Below are 19,757 nucleotides of genomic sequence, written 5' to 3' on the forward strand. Positions count from 1 at the left end.
ATGAGATTTGCAAATCTCATCCGACAACAGTGAACTCTCACGTTTGTTTAAAACATATCACCAGTTCTTTCCCTTTGAATCTGGAATGTGTACTGAATTTACATTTCAAAACAGACTTGAACAATTCATTTTCCATTTTCTTGATATCAAGTTTATTATTTCCTAATGGAGGAGCTAAGAAATATTTAGCCACTTTATTTGTTTAGAAAATCCATTAACTAGTTCACACTGAACACGCATTCCTAAGCAAATTATAATGCATTCTTAAAATGATTTAGTCATTAAACAAAAAAAGAAGGAAATTCTATCAGTTTCAACCTAACTGGACCTTGAAGATATTATACTAAGTGAAATAAATCAGAGGAAATAAAATACTGTATGCCTTTAAACACAGAATCTTTAAAAAAAATCTAGAAAAAGAAATCAGAGTGTGGTTATACAAGGAAGAGGTACGAGAAGAAAAAACATGGAAAAAAAATACAAACCGTGTAAAATCAACAAATACTAGAAGTCGAAATATACTTAACAATGACTATAATTAATATTTCTACATATTATATAACATAGTCAAGTTGTTAAGGTAAATTGTGCAAGCTCTTATCACAAGACTTGTTTTGGTTTGGGGTCACATTCAGCTGTGCTCAGGGGTTACTCTAGCTCTTCCCATAGAAATTACTCCTGGCATGGGGCAGGAGGGGTAGCATGGAGCGGTAAGGCGTCAGCCTTGCAGGCACTAGCCTAGGATGGACTGTGCTTCAATCCCCCGGCATTCCAAATGGTCCCTCAAGCAAGGAGTTATTTCTGTGTGCATAGCCAGGAGTAACTGCTGAACGTCACCATGTGTGGCCAAAAAAAAAAAGGAAGGAAAGAAAAGAAAAGAAATTAATCCTGGCAGGTCAGCTGTGTGCAAGGTAAATGCACTACCTGCTGTGCTATTGCTCTGGCCTCTTATCACAGAATTAACTGCTTTTTTTTTTTCTGTTACCATTTCTATCTGAGATGATATATATTATCTGAACCCATTGCAACTATTTCACACTGATTTGCAAACCAAACCCTCATGCTAACATATAGTGAAAGATGTCAAATTATCTCAAACTGAGAAGACTATACACATTTTTTTTAATTTCAAGTTTAAAATATGACCAGAATGCAGCATATATTTGAGATAGGAGGATAAAGAAAAGTTTGGCAAGCTCCATTTTTACAACCAGACTCTCATGTGAGACATTTGGATTGTAATTCCTGGTCACTTTCCTAGAGGTGGCAAATTAGACTAATATTAGAACTTTCCATTACTTGAAATATTGCAAAATCTTCAGAGATTGCATATCTTCAGAGACCAGTTATTTTATTCTATTTTTTCATAACAGATAAAACAGTCTGATAAAACTTTTTGATAGTGAGACATTTGATCTTCTGATAATTTTGTGAGGATTTTGCTTGTTGGGGCAGAGGATAAGACCTTCCAAAAAGTACTCAGAAACTGGCATTCTCAGCCGCGATGGCAGGTGCTTAATGCATGATGATCAGAAGGATAAACACTGTTTGGGCTCTGTGCTGCCCGGGATACCTGGGCCAGCCCAGATACTATGGTGCTTCCCTAGTCATTTGATTGTTTTTCAGGCATTTTCTCACACATACAAGCACTTCGTATTCACTTCCATTTTATATAAGTACATTTTAACTCAATACCTTCTCCTTATCTTTAACAATGCCCGATTAAGGGGAGGCCAGAGAGATGGTATATCGAATACTAGATTGTCTTACATATAGCTGGTGTTGGTTTGATACCTGGCACCATATGCCCCACCACCACCAACACTGTTTTAGGGTGGCTCTGGAGATCCTGAGCAGCATCCGGCCCAGCCCACAGGGTCCAAGTACACAGCATCTTGCAGCTGAGCACTGAGCAACTGGCCTAGTTGTCAGGAAGTACCCAAGACAAGCCCTCTGTCTATAAAAATCAATGCCCAGTTTTACTTATACCTTAAATATCTTTAATTCCTTAATTCTTCTTTTTTAACTTTAATTTATTTTAGTTTTAGGGCCACTAGGAGTGCCCAGGGCTTACTCCTGCTCTGTACTTCAAGAGCACTTCTGGCAGTGCTCAAGGAACCATGCTTCGTGGCAGGGACCAAACCTGGGTCCTCCTGAGCTAGCTCTTCAGCATGATGTAGTATCCTTTTGATGTACTGTTGAATAGAGATTTGGGTTGAAGATTTTGTTTGGGTTGTCTTCATCTTTTTGTCTGTTTGCTTGCTTGCTTTTAGTTTCAGTCACAGCCAGTGACTCAGAGTTTACTTCTGGCTGTGTTGAGGAATCATTCCTAGCGGGACTCTAGGACCCGGATGCCGGATATGGAACACTGGCTAGCCATATTCAAGGCAAGTGTCCTGCCTCCTCTAACTCTCTAGTCCCTCATTTTCACTTCTATTGCTTCAAGACATATTTAAATTCCTTTACTGGTATTATAATAATATTTCACATTATAATTTTCCTGTGACATTTTTTTACCCATGCCCTAACTTACACTTATATATGAGCAATATACAACATCATTATATTTACAAATCCTTAGTTTTACAATACATCACTATAAACAATGCTATGATAATTATTTTTTTAATTTATCTTTCACATTTATTTAAGTACCTGTAAGACAGGCTCAAAGTATATATAAAAAAAAGAAAATACTTAGATCATATGCCAAAAGGTCAAAAGTTATAGAAGTATGCAAAACCACCAGGAATGCAGCTACACTTTACAAAATTAAATACAACCTAAATCACTACCAATCTCAGTTTTATATATACTATATATGTGCATATAAAACTTTTGATTTGTTAAATGACAAATGACCAATGAAATTTAAAATTTTGTCTACTAGCCACATAGTAGACAAAATAGTTCTTTCCAGTGAATTTTTCAGATTTTCTTTATATGTTCTCAGTTTGATTATTTGGCTTGGAAAAAATCTCCCTTTCTCCCTTTCTCCAAGACTGAACGTAAATTAACAAGGACTTTATCCAACATTTATATTTATTTTTAATTCATACATAATAGATTTTGGGAGAAGATATAGAAATGCAATATGCCAATAAGTCAAGTGGCACATATTTTATTACATTTTCTATGTGTGGATTTGTTTCCGGATACCTTATTTTGCACCTGAAACAGTCTTTCATAATCACTTCAAGTAAGAAAGACCTACTTAAAAAAGTTAAAAAAGGTAATAACCTTTTGAAAACTATTGTATTCAGTACTAATTTTCTCTGAATCATTTGCTTCCATTGCATAAAACTGACTATAAGAGGGCCAGAGAGATAGAATGGAGGTAGGGTGTTTGCCTTGCATGCAGAAAGATGGTGGTTTGAATCCCGGCATCCCATATGATCCCCAAGAACCTGCCAGGGGTGATTTCTGAGCGCAGAGCCAGGAGTAACCCCTGAGCAAAGGCAGGTGTGACTCAAAAAAAAAAAATACTGACTCTTAGAAATGACATCTCAAGAATCAAAAAAATGTATGACTCAATCTTCAGTGCACACAACTTAATATGAAAGCCTCACACTTGAAAAAGATAGTTCTAGGATTCCAAGCAAGTGACCATCTGAAAGTGCAAACCCATTGGGTGGTACAAAAATCTGTAGTCACCTAAAAATGGAGTAGCTGACACAAAGGAACAGTTTAAGGTAATGAAACTACTCTACAAAACTACCTAATTATATGGGGACTGGAACAATAACACAGCTGGTAGGGCATTAACCTTGCAAGCGCCGCCGACCTGGGTTTTAGCCCTGGCATCCCATATGGTCCCCTGAGCCTGCCGGGAGTGATTTCTTAGTGCAGAGCCAGAAGTAACCCGAGTACAGCCAAGTGGCCCCAAAATGAAAAATTAATTAATTAATTAATAAGCTGTCTAATTATGGGTACATGATGCTACATAATGAAAAAAATCTACTGAACTTTAAAGCATAAAGAACTTTGATATACACAAATTTTAAAAGATTATTTAAAAGGTCAGAAAGATCCAAGATGAAAGCAGACAATATCACAAGATCACCCAATTATAATGCAGATGTATGAAAAACTCACAAAAGAGGTGGTGATGGAATGGATCTAAGCCATAACTCTGGAGATAGAAGAAGTCTGAAAGACTGAAAGCAAACCTGGACATGTTAATTATATTCCAATCTGTCAACCTTTTACCAACCATGGTTCACTTCTAACCTTGTTCTTTCCTTTACCCTATTCCCACTGTACTGTTTATCTTCCTAGTCTAAAAATGCCCCCTTAAGTAAAAACTCAAATATAAAGTAAACCAATTATAATTAAGGCTCACAAAAATATAAAATTAAAATTTAGTGGAGCCAGAAAAATAATACATGAGGTAATAAAGTCTTGCATGCCTCTGACCCTAACTTGATCCCCACCATGACATATGGTGTCCTGAGAATCACCAGGACTGATCACTAAGCAGAGTGAGGAGGAAGCCTTAAGCACAGTCTGATGTGATTTAACTTCCCCTAAAATTAAATATGATATATACAAAATGCGACAATATTAAGTACTACAGGAGGTTCCAGACTAGAAAGAAATTAAAACAAAAGATATTAATTTTCACATTCCACTTCTCAGAGCAAATTATCAAAATAACTAGAGAAAAAAGTAAATAATAATATCAGTGGCATTAGACTTTGGGAAACAAAAACATATGATTTTCGTTTTTAAGTTCCAAGAACAATTCTAAAATCAAATTCAACCAAATATGCTACAAAAATACATACCTATGTTTAAAAGGTTAAATAAAAACTATGTTCTATAAAAACTGAAAATAAAATTAGAACTGTAGAACATAATGAAGAATAAGACATTTCTATGTAGAATTCGAAAAGAACTTAAGTTTATGTAACTTATTCTCATAATAAAAATTAAATTTCTCAGGAGTGATATTTACATATAAAATTTAAATGCAATAAATGAAATAGTAAGAAATACTCTATAAACAAAGTGTTTTAATAAAATAAAAATTTCAATAAAATTAAAGTTTTCTTAAAGAAATAAGAATAATAAAATTACATACATACAAATAATACATGAATTAACCACTGAGAGAAAAAAACTTTATAAACATGACAGAATACTCAGGAAAATAAACTAAAAATTCTAAATTAATTCTCCAACCCAGATCCTCTCAGGGATAAATTTGACCAAATCTTAAAATATTATGTAAGAGTGATGTCAATAATAAGAAGCATAATGCTACTCAAATAAGGAGTAAAAGTATTAGATATTACTTGTTTGGTTTTTGGGCTACACCCAGTGGTGCCTCAGGGCTTATTCCTGGCTCTACTAGTAGGGTTTAGGAAATAAGGGGTACAAGGAATTGAACAAAGATCAGGCTTGTGCAGGAAAGAACCTTACCAGCTATACTATCTCTAATATGTTTTTTTAATTGAGCACAAATTGATATTAACAAATAAAAATATTAACAAAAGAACATCATAAATTAAACATCAAAATGCCAATGCAAGAATATACAAAATAGGAACAAGAGCCAAAAACACTTAAAAAAATCTAACATGCAGCATAAAACAATCACTTCAGGCACAGTGACTGACAGACTAGAACATGTTAGATGAAATTAGGAAAAAAACCTAATTGCTTTCGGACATCTCTAAGGCATTATTAAGATGAGGAAGTTAGGATATTCACTGGTCATGAGCAAATTTGGATTTTCACTGGTATTACTGACATAAATTTGAGGTTAAAAAGATGTCTCATCTAAAATTTGCTTTAGACACTAGAGCAGCTCAGAGAATTGAGAAATTGATTTATTCATTAGCTTGTTGGTTTATTACAAGGGTTCGAAGTCTGGAAGTGTTAGATGAAAAAGAAATAAAAGTAAAGATGAAATAAGGCCAAAACTCTTTTCAAGAGGTCTGCTCTCCCAAATGCATTAACAACCTGCAATCCAATCCTTTAGTTTCTTTATGGAGATCACTATATACTAGTTTCTTAAAAAAAGGGAAAATAGGAGCCGGAGAGATAGCATGGAGGTAAGGCATTTGCCTTTCATGCAGAAGGTCATTGGTTCAAATCCTGACATCCCATATGGTCCTCTGTGCCTGCCAGGAGCGATTTCTGAGCATGGAGCCAGGAGTAACCCCTGAGCACTGCCGGGTGTGACCCAAAAACAAAAACAAAAAGAAAGGAAAAATAGACACAGGATGAAGTCACTTAGGCAAAATTCACCAAGACTGAGAGTCTAACCTAAATCAACTACTAGAAGTGACCACCTCTCCCAGGACCATAGTATTAACTGATCAGTGTAAATTTCTCTTCAGTCCTGTGACAGTCAAATGGAAAAGTGAAAAGGACCCAAATGGAGTTTTTATGCCAAGCTCCTCCAAGACTATCTAACCAAACTGCAGTTTCAGCCTCTCCTAACAGTGGAATTTTAAATCAGCCAATTTGGGATTTTCTGGTTGTCACAAGTTAATCTGCAAGATAAGAGCTTCTAAACAATTGTTTGAAATATCTTCCTTGTATTTTTATTTAATGCAATTTAGATTAGAATAACCCTCCAGGTTCCTGCAGCCTCTCCAAAGTAAGTAGAAGATCTCACATATGCAAGACAAGACTTATAACACTAAGCCCGGGATCCCTTTAAGGATTACTTTGGTCAAAATCAAGATTACTGCAGCCCAAGCTGCCCTACCTCAGAGGCATACATAGAACTAGTTATTATCAACCTGAATTAGTCAGGATTAAATTCCTGGGAGTGGTTAGAAATGCAATTAGGTTAGATATTAAATCTCAGTTTAGATGCTTGAGTTTAGCATAAATCCATTCTGGGCCCAGTGTTTTTTGTTTTGAGTCACATCCAGAGGTGCTTAGGGCTTACTGCTAGTTCTACAACAGAGATCATCTATGACTAAATTCAGGGGGTCATATGGGTGTTGGGATTGAACCCACGTTGGCAGAATGTAAGGCAAGGGTTTTATCCAAATATCCAGCCCCATTAGTTTCTTTATTTTTTTTAACAACACTCATATGGTAATTTTTCTCATTCCCAACACAAAGATAATCTGCCTGACTTCCTCTTCCATTTTCTAGAAGGCTCATGAAATACAAGCCTGAATACCTTATCTGTTCATGACTTTTTTCTTGTCAACTCTTTGGATGCCTCGGTTCACTGAATGGGTTGCTAATTCATGAAGCACTTAATAAATTTAAATATATTTAAATTAACTCAGCTAGATTTTTGTTATTGAGCTCAGGCATGACAGATAAAATCACTGATTAAGGGGGCCAGGCGGTGGCGCTAAAGGTAAGGTGCCTGCCTTGCCAGCGATAGCCTTGGACGGACCGTGGTTCGATCCCCCGGTGTCCCATATGGTCCCCCAAGCCAGGAGCAACTTCTGAGCGCATAGCCAGGAGTAACCCCTGAGCGTTACCGGGTGTGGCCCAAAAACCAAAAAAAAAAAAAAAATCACTGATTAAGGCCAGCACCCCCACCCCTCCAAGAGCTGAGAGTAGGACTTGAAAGTCCCAATCCTCTAAAGCTCCAATTTGGCTCCAACTGACAATCAGTCTACGTCTGAGGTGCTTTACAAAAGTGACCACTACCATAATAAAAAAGAGCTTTTTTTGTTTTGTAGCTTTTTGGGCCACCATACCTGACAGCATGCAGGGCTTATTCCTGGCTCTGCACTCAAGAATTACTTCTGGAGGTGCTCTGGGGACCATATAAGATGATAGGGATAAAAACCAGATTGACTATATGCCAGGCAAATGTCCTACGTGCTGTCCTATTTCTCCAGCCCCTCTCCCCAAAGAAAACTTTTTCTTACTCTCAGCACTGAAGGAATACCAAGGATTTGGGAAGTATGAAGCAAAAACTGAAAGTCTACATATAGATTATGAGACAGAAGAAAAAGTCAATGAGAGAAAAATGCACTATATATAAAAATAAAATGAATGCACTTATGAATATCAAATATTCATTCACATGATAAATATCAAAGATCTCAGAGAAACTGAAGATGTAGTAAGATCACAGAACAAAGTATACAATCTGTCAAGGAGAACTATATATCATGGTGACTAATTTGAAAATTATTCCTCCATGTCATTTTCTTTTTTTGGGGGGGAGGAGGGAGTGGGAAGGAGAAGCTTGGGTCAATACCATGAGGTGCTCAGGGCTTAACTCCTGGCTCTGCAATCAGGAATTTCTCCTGGTGATATGCTTATAGGGAGGCAGAGACAGCCTGTTTAAATAGTAAATAAGGAAGTGAAAAAGAAACAACTGCTTCAGGTGGAGAATGTCTACTTGTCCACAGGAGCATCCAGTTCTCTGCTACATTAAATCATAGTAGAGTCCCAAGGAGTACTATGAAACTCTCCCTTCTTTCTATTTTGTTTTTTGTTTATTTGTTTTTAGGTCACACCCGGCAGTGCTCAGGGGTTACTCCTGGCTCCACGCTCAGAAATTGCTCCTGGCAGGTACGGGGGACCATATGGGATGCCGGGATTTGAACCAATGACCTTCTGCATGAAAGGCAAACGCCTTATCTCCATGCTATCTCTCCGGCCCCGAAATTCTCCCTCTAACTAGACTTTGAATATGACAACCCTCCATCTTTGATTATAGTACAGGGGCAAAGAGGAGCTCACCGATTAATCCAAGGTTCATTACAGCTCACTTCAAACTAACTGGAAAGGAGAGACGGCTGTGTTTGGTCTCTAAATTACACAAACACTTTGAAAAGCAGATTTTTTTTTCACTAGCAGTAGCAGCAACATACATCAGAGAAATTTCAAGGACAGTTACACTAGTATTCTAGGGGGTAGAGGAGGGAGATATGGGATGCATACTGGGAACAGGGATGGTGGGAGGACATCACTGGTGGTGGGAATGCCTTGATTTATTGTCGCTATGTACCTTAAATATTACTTTGAAATATTTGTAATTCACTTTCGGCCACAATAAAAATTAAGAGAAACAAAAAAGAAGGAAATTCTATGAGCCACCACTGACTTTGGAGACAAATAGGCCATCATGACAAGGAATCCAGGACCCTTTGTAGAGGCGTCTAGGAGACTCTGATGGTAATAACCCCACAGGATAAGGACCTTAGCTTCTCCACTGCAAGTAATTAATAATATCAACTTAATGACTTGTAAATTAAACAAGCAGTTGACATAATCCGTTTTAGTAAGAAAACCCAACAGCTGACTCAAGCCTGTCTGTGCTTTCTGGCCGTTAGATGAAACTTCAAGTGAAGTTTCAAGTTTTTTCTTATGTTATGCAGCAAAAAAAATCTGACAAAGACATCTTACAAAAACCCTGGACACAGAGTATTATGGCCTCATTACAAGGTAAATAGGAAAGAGGGAAAGAAAATGTCATAGGGAACCAGAGTAATAGTACAGCAGAGAGGGTGCTTGCCTTGCACACAGCCAACCTAGACTTGATCCCCAGCACCTCATATGGCCCCCAGAGCATCACCAGGAATAATTCCTGAGTGCAGAACAAGGACTAAGTCCTGTGCACTGCTGGGTGTAGCCCAGAAATTAAAAAAAAAAAAAAAAAACATACTGTCATGTTTCTAAAAAGGTGATAAAACAAGTACTTAAAATCTAAAGTTGAAAACAGAGATTTTAGAAGAACTTAAATATTGTGTGATAAACAGAAAAAGAAACTCTGGGCTGAAAAACCAATTTGGAAAACCAAAACAGACATGAGATAAAATAAAGATTACCGTGAAAATAAAAGTCATATCAGAATGGACAGTAAGAATATAGACTATAAGCAATTCCTGTGCAGAATAAGCTGAAAAAAAGTGACCACAATTAAATAATACAGGGAAAAGAGAAATTCTATAAGACACAAAGAAAATTAGACCTGAGACATAATCATTTATGAATAAGAAGCATAAATTCAACAGTAAAACTTAGGCAACCTTCCTAAAATAAAGACAAATTTATAATTTTAAAGGACACAAATATTAAGCAGAAGATATTCCCTTACAAAGAAAAAAGAATTTAAAGATGAAGGAAAATTCTGAACAGTCCAGGAAAAAAGTCAGTCACTTAACCTGAAGGGCATTGACTTTAGTATCATCAATCTTTTTTTTGTTTTGGATTGTTTTTTGTTTTTGTTTTAGTTTTGTTTTTTGGGCCACACCCAGCGGAACTCAGAGGTTACTCCTGGCTATCTGCTCAGAAATAGCTCCTGGCAGGCACGGGGACCATATGGGACACCGGGATTCGAACCTTTGGTCCTGGATCAGCTGCTTGCAAGGCAAACACCGCTGTGCTATCTCTCCGGGCCCAGTATCATCAATCTTTAAAGTAACTTATAAATCTAAACTCAGCCAAGATGTCATTCAACTGTAAAGACAAATATAATACATGTAAGTATATTTAAAATTTCACACCCAAATCTTCTATGAAGAATGGGGAGGATTCAGAGTGAATTTAAATCATCCTACCAAAAAATTACTCAGATACCAAGTAAATATGGACTATTGTTTTGGGTTTTTTTAGGGGGTTTTTTTTGTTTGTTTGTTTTTGGTTTTGGTTTTTGAGTCACACCCAGCAGCACTCAGGGTTTACTCCTGGGTCATATGCTCAGAATCGCTCCTGGCAGGCCAGGGGACCATATGGGATGCCAGGATTCAAACCACTGTCCTAATGCAAGGCAAATGCCCTACCCTCCTGCTATCTCTCGGCCCTGGACTATTCTTAAGACTACAAATAATGGGCCAGAGCAAGTGGCAACCAGCAGTAGGGCATTTGCTTTGCTGACCCCAAGATGGACCCCCTGGCGTCCATATGGCCCCCCCCAAGCCGGGAGCAATTTCTGAGCGTATAGCTAGGAGTGACAACTGAGTGTCACCAGGTGTGGCCCAAATACAAACAAAAAGACTTACAAGTAAACAAAATAATATACTTAAAAAATGTACTTGTTATAAAAATATTTACAGAAGGGCTAAATTTCTTGATGTATTTTCTGAAAAACTGACTTTATGTTAGCAAGTCATATAGCTACTGCTTGCACCTGCATTGATAAATACTTAAGAAGTAAAAAACAAAAATACTTTTAATAGCGATGAAAAGCTAATGAAAAAAGCTTGTGGTCTTCGAAGAGACCACAAGAGGTCCGCTCCTCTGTCGTTTACGGACGAGAGGCCTGCCAAGTCTTGAAGGCTCAGAACTGGCAATTTAATGGACAAACCAGTGCTGAGTCCAGCCTATCACGTTTACAGGTTCTAAAGGCAAAAGGGCAAAATCAAATCCGCCTAAGAGCTGACCTTGAGAAGTTAAATATCAAGCTCAGGACAATCCTCTAGGCCCAACCCAGACCCAGACTCCTCCTTGGAACTGGCAGGTAAAACAGAAAGGATCTCGCTTCCCTTGGAGAGGCTGAATTCTGCTACCCCAGAATTGCACTTGTACTCTGTCAGGAGGACTGCGGGGTACTAGGAACACAGTGAGTATAGTTCCTGCCTCAAGTTCTTCCTCTGACACACACACACCAGACACCCCCCATGGCTGTGGTTTCCTGCCCTGACCCATTTCACACCTCACAGTTTTTGTTTAAACTTGGCCATTTCCAAGTCCTACCAAGCCCTTAGAGATTTAGAGCCCAGACACTCTACTTCACCTATATCCATCCCTCTCTAACTTGTGTCCACTTGTCCTGTTAGCAAACTGTCATAGCTTAGCTTACACAACTGAAGTGGGCATCTGATATGCCTCCCCAAACATAGCCCAGGCCTTATATCTGAGGTCCCTGTCAGGTTTCTATGTCTGTGATGTGGGTCCCTCTGGGCACAGGAATCTGGACTGACTCTTCTTGATGGCACCAGATGCTCTGAGAAGGTGGCAAGAAGATGCTCCGTGAAGATGGCAACACTTATCTTATTGCATTTAAGTGACAACACCTGAAGTACAGACTTTCCTTCTTTGCCTGCAATCCCTGTGAAACTATTTATCCTTCAATATCCAACTAAAAACCCCCAGTTAAAAGTAATGAGGTGGGGCCAGAAAGATGCACAGCGGGTTAGGCGTTTGCCTTGCATGCTACTAACCTGTGTTCGATCCTTGACATGCCATATGGTCCCTCTGACTCTGCTCAGTAGTAATTTAGGAGGGCAGTCAGGAGTTACTCCTGACTGCCAGGTGTGGCTCCAAACACCCTCCCCACCAAAGTAACAAAACATAGCTGAGGGAATATCTTTAATGGATGTGGGTTGCTTGCTGTTTTTGGTTTTGTTTTGTTTTTTAACAAAGGCCGATTTTAGAGAAGAAATAGTGGGTGCTCTACCAGTAGGCAGCCAGAGGCCCTCCTGTAAAACTCTGTGTGTAGGGAAATCCTCTAACAAATATGCCAGGGTGGTAGCAAGACCTTGCCGGCTGTTTTAGCGCCATTCAGTGTTTCATCCAAACAGGAAGGCCAGGGAAAGAATTCAAAAGCAGGTGGGGTTCTGGTGTGCTGTTTCCCATGCTGGAGGTCCAGGTTCATGCCCAGCACCACCAGAAGAAACCCCAGAAGTACTGCAGTGCTGTGCCAGCGGTGGCCCCAAGACTCCTAAATAAACAATACCTAAAATATGTATCAGACCTAGGATGAAAATGTTTCACCAGTACGGGCCAGAGAGATAGCACAGCGGTAGGACGTTTGCCTTGCACACAAACTGATCACAAAAATTAAAAAAAGAAGAAAGAAAAAGAAAATGTTTCACAAGTAGATAATCCAAATGCTTTTTGTGTGTAACTGTGAAGGTCATTGAGCTTGTATGTGTTAGGAAGCAAGTTGGAACGCTCACCTGCATCCTTGAGCCTGATGTAAAAATTTCTATACGTTTTCTTTGTTTGTTTGTTTGGGGGGCCCACACCCAGCAGCTCTCAGGAGTTACTCCTGGCTCTGCACTCAGAAATCGCCCCCTGGCAGGCTCAGAGGACCACATGAGATGATGGAAATTGATCCCTGGTCCATCCCAGGTGGGACCTCGTGCAAGTCAAATTCCTTACTGCTCTGTTATCTTTCCAGCCCATCTTTATGGGTTTCTGACTATGGAACACTTTTCTTAAATCAAACTACAATTCTGAAATGAATTGAAATAAAAAGCCAACATCCTGTCTGCCTCAATCAAAGCCAATCCTTTGGGTGGCTAAAGATATAATACAACACGGATAGTATATAAAGTTAACCTGAGTTTGATCTCTGCTACAACCTGTGATCCCAAGTCCACCAGAGAGTGACCTATGACAGAGCCAGGATAGAGCCAGGAGCACTAGTAGGTGGGGCCTACCAACGTAGTGTTCATTGCTTACTTACTTGCTCTCTTGTCTTCAGGGATCATTCTAAGGCTCTAGGAACACATTGCAGCTCTTGGGGATGAAACCAGATTTAGTGCAAATGAGGCATGTGCCTAAACTCCAGCATTATCTCTACAGCCCCCAATTTCATCCTGATCCAAATGAAAAACCCATCTCCCAATGCAAGACATTCACAAAGCACCATGGTAGGGAGTCGTCAGTCTTCACTATCTTCAGAAAGGGCAGTAGAGGGCCACATGATGAGGCCAGTCACCAATCTTATGGGCTCCTTCACCTGAAGGTCAGAGAGCTTAAACAAATCTTTTTTTCTTTACCCTCCTTATTCTATTGAATTAGCTCTTGACCATTCCTTTATTTGATCTAGGAATTCATCTGAAAAAACACAAGTTTTCATTTCTCTCTCTTGGGACTGGCACAGTTTGCTTATAACCAGTAAGAACCTGAGGGGAGAGACAGCGGGTTTGAGAGACACTCAAGGCACTTCCCTCAACCTAAAAGACACTTTTTTTGCCACTGCTCAGAAACAAACCAACTTCCCCCTTGGCAACAGCCATCTATAACTTCTGTCAGTTGTGTTACCACTTTCTCTTCCAGGTAAGAGTATAAATATATGGGGTTTAGGCAGATAGTACAGGGATAAGGAAGGTACTTGCCTTGTAGGGAGTAACAAGGGTTTGATCTTGGGCACCAGATACAACTATGTGACCTGATTTTTCAGGAATATTTTATGGACTAGACACAATAAGGCTTCAGCAGGAAGCAAAAATTCTGTAAGTGGATTTTAAGGTTCAGTAGCCAGGAGCACAATTACACCACCCCTCAGGAGTTACCTTCTGTATTCTGGCAACACAAACGGTTTCTGCCTTGCTTAGCACAGATAATATGTTCTTTACCAAAGAAATCTTACTCTGCAAGTTATCACACAATAGATACCATTTTAGCTTGTCCTGGCTTTTGTGTATATGTGTTTGTACAAATAATTTTTTTTAAAAATTTGGTTTTGGTTTTTATACCACACCTGGTTCTGCATTAAGGAATTATTCCTGATCGTACTCAGGGACCACAAAGGATGATGGGGATCAAACCTAGGTTGGCCCCAGGGAAGGCAAGCACCCTACCTATTGTACTATGCAACTCCTATATGAAATAAAAATTTTATTTGTGTTTCTGCCTTAGACTTCTTTTAGATTGAAATAATATCGTGGGTGCTTCTTTGTTAGGGGAAGAGAGGCCCAGTGCTCTATTTTCCAAAGTCTGGTCTCTATATACACTGGGGGCCACTAGTAGCTACTCTCCTCTTCTTTCATAACATTCGTATGTGTCTCTAAGAAATAAAACAGCTGTAGTTCAAAATCACTGCACCAAACCTTCTGTGGCAAAAATCATGCTGAGATGTGATAACAATGATGCATTATTTTTAGAATATCTTCGTGGTCAACAAGAAAAATAAAACATTTGATTATCAATCAGAAGTGCTGATGATTTACTCTAGGAAAGGACCAAAGGGGAAAGAATATGGACCAAAACATTATAACTGGTGTCACCACCTGACTGTGTAAAAATGATTTATAATCCTCTTCCAAAAATATCCATACATTTACACCCAATACATTAACAATGCACAGACGTATGGAAGCAATCATCACTCCTGTACTTTTTAAATATCTGATGGCCTTGCTTGCATTCAGGATAATATCCTTAGGGACCTGCATAGTATTTGTTCTGGTTTACTATCTCCCCTTGGAGCTTCTACATATCTCTCCCTGAAGTTATCCTTTCGATCTACAGCCAGATAACAGATGTAGAGATCTTACCAACCTGTTTATCTTTCCCCATTCTACATCCAAAACTAACAAGACTAAGGAGCTACCAACAGGTTCAGGATGGCTGCAATGGCTATGAGAAGAGCAACCCTTGGTCAACTCTTCTACTTCCATCATTCCTTTTCTAACCAGAGGACCATGGTAATATTCTAAAGCTCCGAGGCCAATTTCTTCTCTATCCTCTCTGTCATTCTCTCTCATCTCAATATTATTATTTCCCTTCCTCCCAAGCCCATCACTCAAATGCTTCAGAACTAGGTTGAGAGGAAGAGAAAACTTTAGTAACATATGTTGTAAAGAAATTTTGAGATCAGTAAAATTGTTACGTCTGAGAGTTGGATAAAAAAGTTATTATTACTGGGGCTGGAGAGATAGCATGGAGGTCGGGCTTTGCCTTGCATGCAGAAGGACAGTGGTTGGAATCCCAGCATCCCATATGGTCCTTGAGCCTGCCAGGAGCAATTTCTGAGTGTAGAGTCAGGATTAACCCCTGAGCACAGCTGGGTGTGACCCCAAAACAAAACCAAACAAAACCAAAAGTTGTTATTTTTTTTACTCTCTCCTTCAAACAGAACCACACAACTTGAACCATCTTGTTTCACCCACTAATGGAGGGGGATATAATGAAGATAACGAGACAAATAGTCAGATGAACGTTAAGTAGAAATAAAAAAAAGAATCAAAATTAGCAAAGCCAAGGACAACAGAATCGATACCCAATTTACAACATACTAGACACAGAGTGAACCACCTATACTAGCAGCCTGGGGGGGTAAAAAAAGGGGGTTATGGGGTGTATGCTGGGAACAGGGGTGGAGGAAGGGACAATATTGGTGGTGGGAATGCCCCCTGATTCATTATCACTATGTAGCTAAAATAATATTGTGAAAGATTTGTAATCCACTCTCATCAAAATAAATAAATAAGTAAAGTTGTGAAATTCCATAATTTGGTTCAGATTATATTTCTGCCCATGAAGTAATTACAGACACTGTTTCACTTAGGGACACACATTAATTTCATTTGTAGTACCTTGCTTAGTTACTACTGGTTTTGAGTTCCCCTAGATGGTATGGTGAAAATTATCCATATATCATAGATCATGTAGGCAGGTCTCTGGGGGCTTGTGAAAAATTAAAGATTAATATAAAGATAAGTCTAAATGAGGTTTCAGCATCAACAGTCCTGGGTGTTAATTCAGTTTACTTAACACTTATACAATAGCTCATCTGAACCCAGCATATCTACTAAAAAAAAAAAGAAGTCTAACGGGCCCGGAGAGATAGCACAGCTGGTTGTTTGCCTTGCAAGCAGCCGAATCCAGGGACCAAAGGTGGTTGGTTCGAATCCCGGTGTCCCATATGGTCCCCCGTGCCTGCCAGGAGCTATTTCTGAGCAGACAGCCCAGGAGTAACCCCTGAGCACTGCAGGGTGTGGCCCAAAAACCAAAAAAAAAAAAGAAAGTTAACATCTCAAAAAAAAAATTTTAGATTTCGTAACAATGGCAACTGATACTATAAAATGTATAATCTCGACCAAAGAAACTTTTATGTTCTATTATGGCAACAAATATAAAACAGGAGGAAATAAAGAAAAATTATTAAAAACACTGGAAAGACATTATAAAACTTTCTTATAAAAAAATTCAAAGTGATATGAATACTAAAAGGAAGAGAGAAATCATAGACTAAGCAATGTCAGAGATAAAATTTAAATACTCATAATGTCTAAACAGTCACTAATTTTTTAAAATTCCCATAAATGGCATATTTACAAGAACAAAGAGAAATAGCTATGGTATTAGTTATGTTTTACTATGCCCCTATCTTTCAAATACCACTGAGTTTATTTAAAACAAAAAATACTTCAGGGGACAAGAGAGATAGTACAGAAGATAGGGTGCTTGCCCTTTCATGTTAAAAAACCCATTTGGGTTCCGAGCACAATCACGTGGTTCCCCAGTCCCACCAGGAATGATTCCTGAGCACAAAGCCAGGAATAAGCCTGAACACAGCTGGGTGTGGCCAAAATTAATATAATATACATACACACTACAAAATTAAATATTAAATATAAAATCATATTATATATGTATATATAGCTAGGAGATCTATAGTACAGGGATAAAGGTTGCACATAGAAGTTATTGAATCCACAGCACCCCATTATGGTTCCCTAAGCTACAAATAAAGGGGATGCCATATTATGAAAAGACTTAGTTCTATATAATATAATTACCAGTGCTAACAACTAAACAAGGCAGGATTTTAAACTATTGTTTTACATTAGGAAAGCTATTACTTATGAAACTTACCCATTCATTGATATTCTTTATAAAACATCTATTATTCAATTACACTTATCACTGCACTGACTGTATAATCTCCCTTGATAAAGTAGTTACCCACACTACAGTGATTTATATCTAAAGACACTTGTTCAGAGACAACCCATATATCATAGGTTCAAGCAAAGACTATAGTCCATTTTGTCTAAAAGTACATACCTGGTACATATACTTATAGGTACTTTTGATGAATTGCATACTTTCAGTAGCAACCCTTCTAATAAGAAAAAAAAAGTTAAAAACTCACACTAGTTAAGCTTTTTTTTTTTTAAGCAATGAGAACAAAATTTCCCCACTTCTTTCTTACAGCAAACTACCATTTGCCAATCCTGCTGAGGAAAGAATACCATGCATTTCTTCATCATTTTCTGCCCATATGTTATTAGCAGAATGAGTACTTGAACTACATAGATATCCTTTTTTTTTAAGAAAAAATGAGAAAAAAACATTGTTAACAATCTATGAAAAAATAATCCTGACATTCTACAACACTGCAAGGTATCAGTGATAGAAATATTTTAGCAATGCTGAAGTAAAATTAATCTAAAAGAATATTAAAACATTTGATATTCAAAACATGCTTAGCATTTTTAGTTTCCCTTTTCACACTACAAGTTTTTCATTGGCCCAAAAATTACCCAGAAAGTTAAGGGTGCCAGAGCACGTGGCCGCAAGCGGTAGGGCATTTGCCTTGCACATGCTAACCTAGAACAGACCTGGGTTCTATCCCTGGTGTCCCATGTAGTCCCCCAAGCTCCAGGAAGCGATTTCTCAGCATACTTTCAGGTGTAACCCCCTGAGCCGTCACTGGGTGTGGCCCAAAAAAGCAAAAAAAAAAATCGATAATTTATGACAATAATATTTTTGCCTATGATACCATATGTCTTTTAAACTAGTTAAAACAATGTTCATTTCTCATTAGTCCAATTAAGGAAAAATGAATCTCAAACCTGCCCTTATCTCCCGATGAATTAATAATTTTAACTTAACTGGCCTTTGTGGCAAGACAAGCCAACTTTAAGGGGATTCACTCACTAACATATTTTGACAACTCAAATATTTCTTGAGTAACTTGCTATTACTTAATGAGTATTGAAATTTAACCAAGGACTTACAAAATGTTTGTTATACCCATTCAAAGTCAAATACCCCCTAAACTTTATGTCTCTAAACCTATCTTAAAAATATTTTCCCAAACCTGCTCAAAATTTACTTTTGATAAGATGAAATTTAAGGGTGCTTCCAAACATTCTTTTCTACCTTTTGTTAACTTTTAACCTCCTCCCTGGGTTAATTCTCACACCTGTAGAAACTATAATACTTCTCACTATTTCATATTTTGTTTTCTTCTAACTTACCAATGATATTAGATTACCCTTAATCTTCTACTTCAGAGATTATTTTCTCCACACTGAGAACTGACTCTGGTTTCCTTAAATCCAAAAACAGAGCACGCGCACCACACACGCACGCAGCGCGCGTGCCGCGCGCGCACACACACCACACACACACACACACACACACACACAAACATGAATGCACTCATTTTCTAAATGCTAGTTTTTAAACTGCATGTGTGATTTCAATTAATAAAAATCCAAGCTCTAACATTATGTTCCTATATTTTTGGCTCTTGCCATTCAAAATCTGTATATTCCCTGGCTTTTAATTTTAAATAAGGAGCATTTCCACCATATGTTTTGCTTTTCTCACTTGAAGGCTACTATTTTCTAGGGGGACAGAGTGGACAGTAGTTAGGGCCCATTCCTGAGAGCCACCTTCTGGCTTCCAGTCCCGCACTCCAGCATCTCCTGGTGACATCCAGAGGCTGTACTATTTCTCTGGCCAAGATCTTTCTCTTAGCTGCTTCAATTTCTCTGGACTTTCTACTGTTAACTAATCTGTCCTAACCTCTTTGACCAGCTCAGGTGAACTGTAGTGCAAATATTTTCACTGATCCATCTGCTTATAATCCTCTCTCAAAGTAACAGCCAAAATCAGCAATATCTTTAAATAAGATATTCAAAATATTTTCATTGGTAAACACTCATAAACTTCTAAAGGAAATTTAAATATACCTTATACTTTTCAAAGTTCATTGCTTGACTGGCAAAAAAAATGCAACTGCTAAAATGTACCTAAGCCACTGCTGCAAGAAGCATACATTTTTCCAGTCATGAAAGCATCTCTCAAGGAGGTGTATTGTCCCAGTTATAAGTACAATAACCTCCCCT

General features: G+C 38.2%; 1 protein-coding gene across 1 annotated transcript in view; it reads right to left on the reverse strand.

Annotated features, from left to right (window-relative positions):
* The window catches only part of SLCO4C1 (solute carrier organic anion transporter family member 4C1), a 51,416-nt gene that overhangs the window by 24,012 nt on the left and 7,647 nt on the right, over positions 1-19,757 (reverse strand). The gene's annotated exons all lie outside the window — the stretch shown is intronic.

This window comes from Suncus etruscus, chromosome 2, assembly GCF_024139225.1.
Source record: "Suncus etruscus isolate mSunEtr1 chromosome 2, mSunEtr1.pri.cur, whole genome shotgun sequence".
In the NCBI taxonomy this organism is placed as follows: domain Eukaryota; kingdom Metazoa; phylum Chordata; class Mammalia; order Eulipotyphla; family Soricidae; genus Suncus; species Suncus etruscus.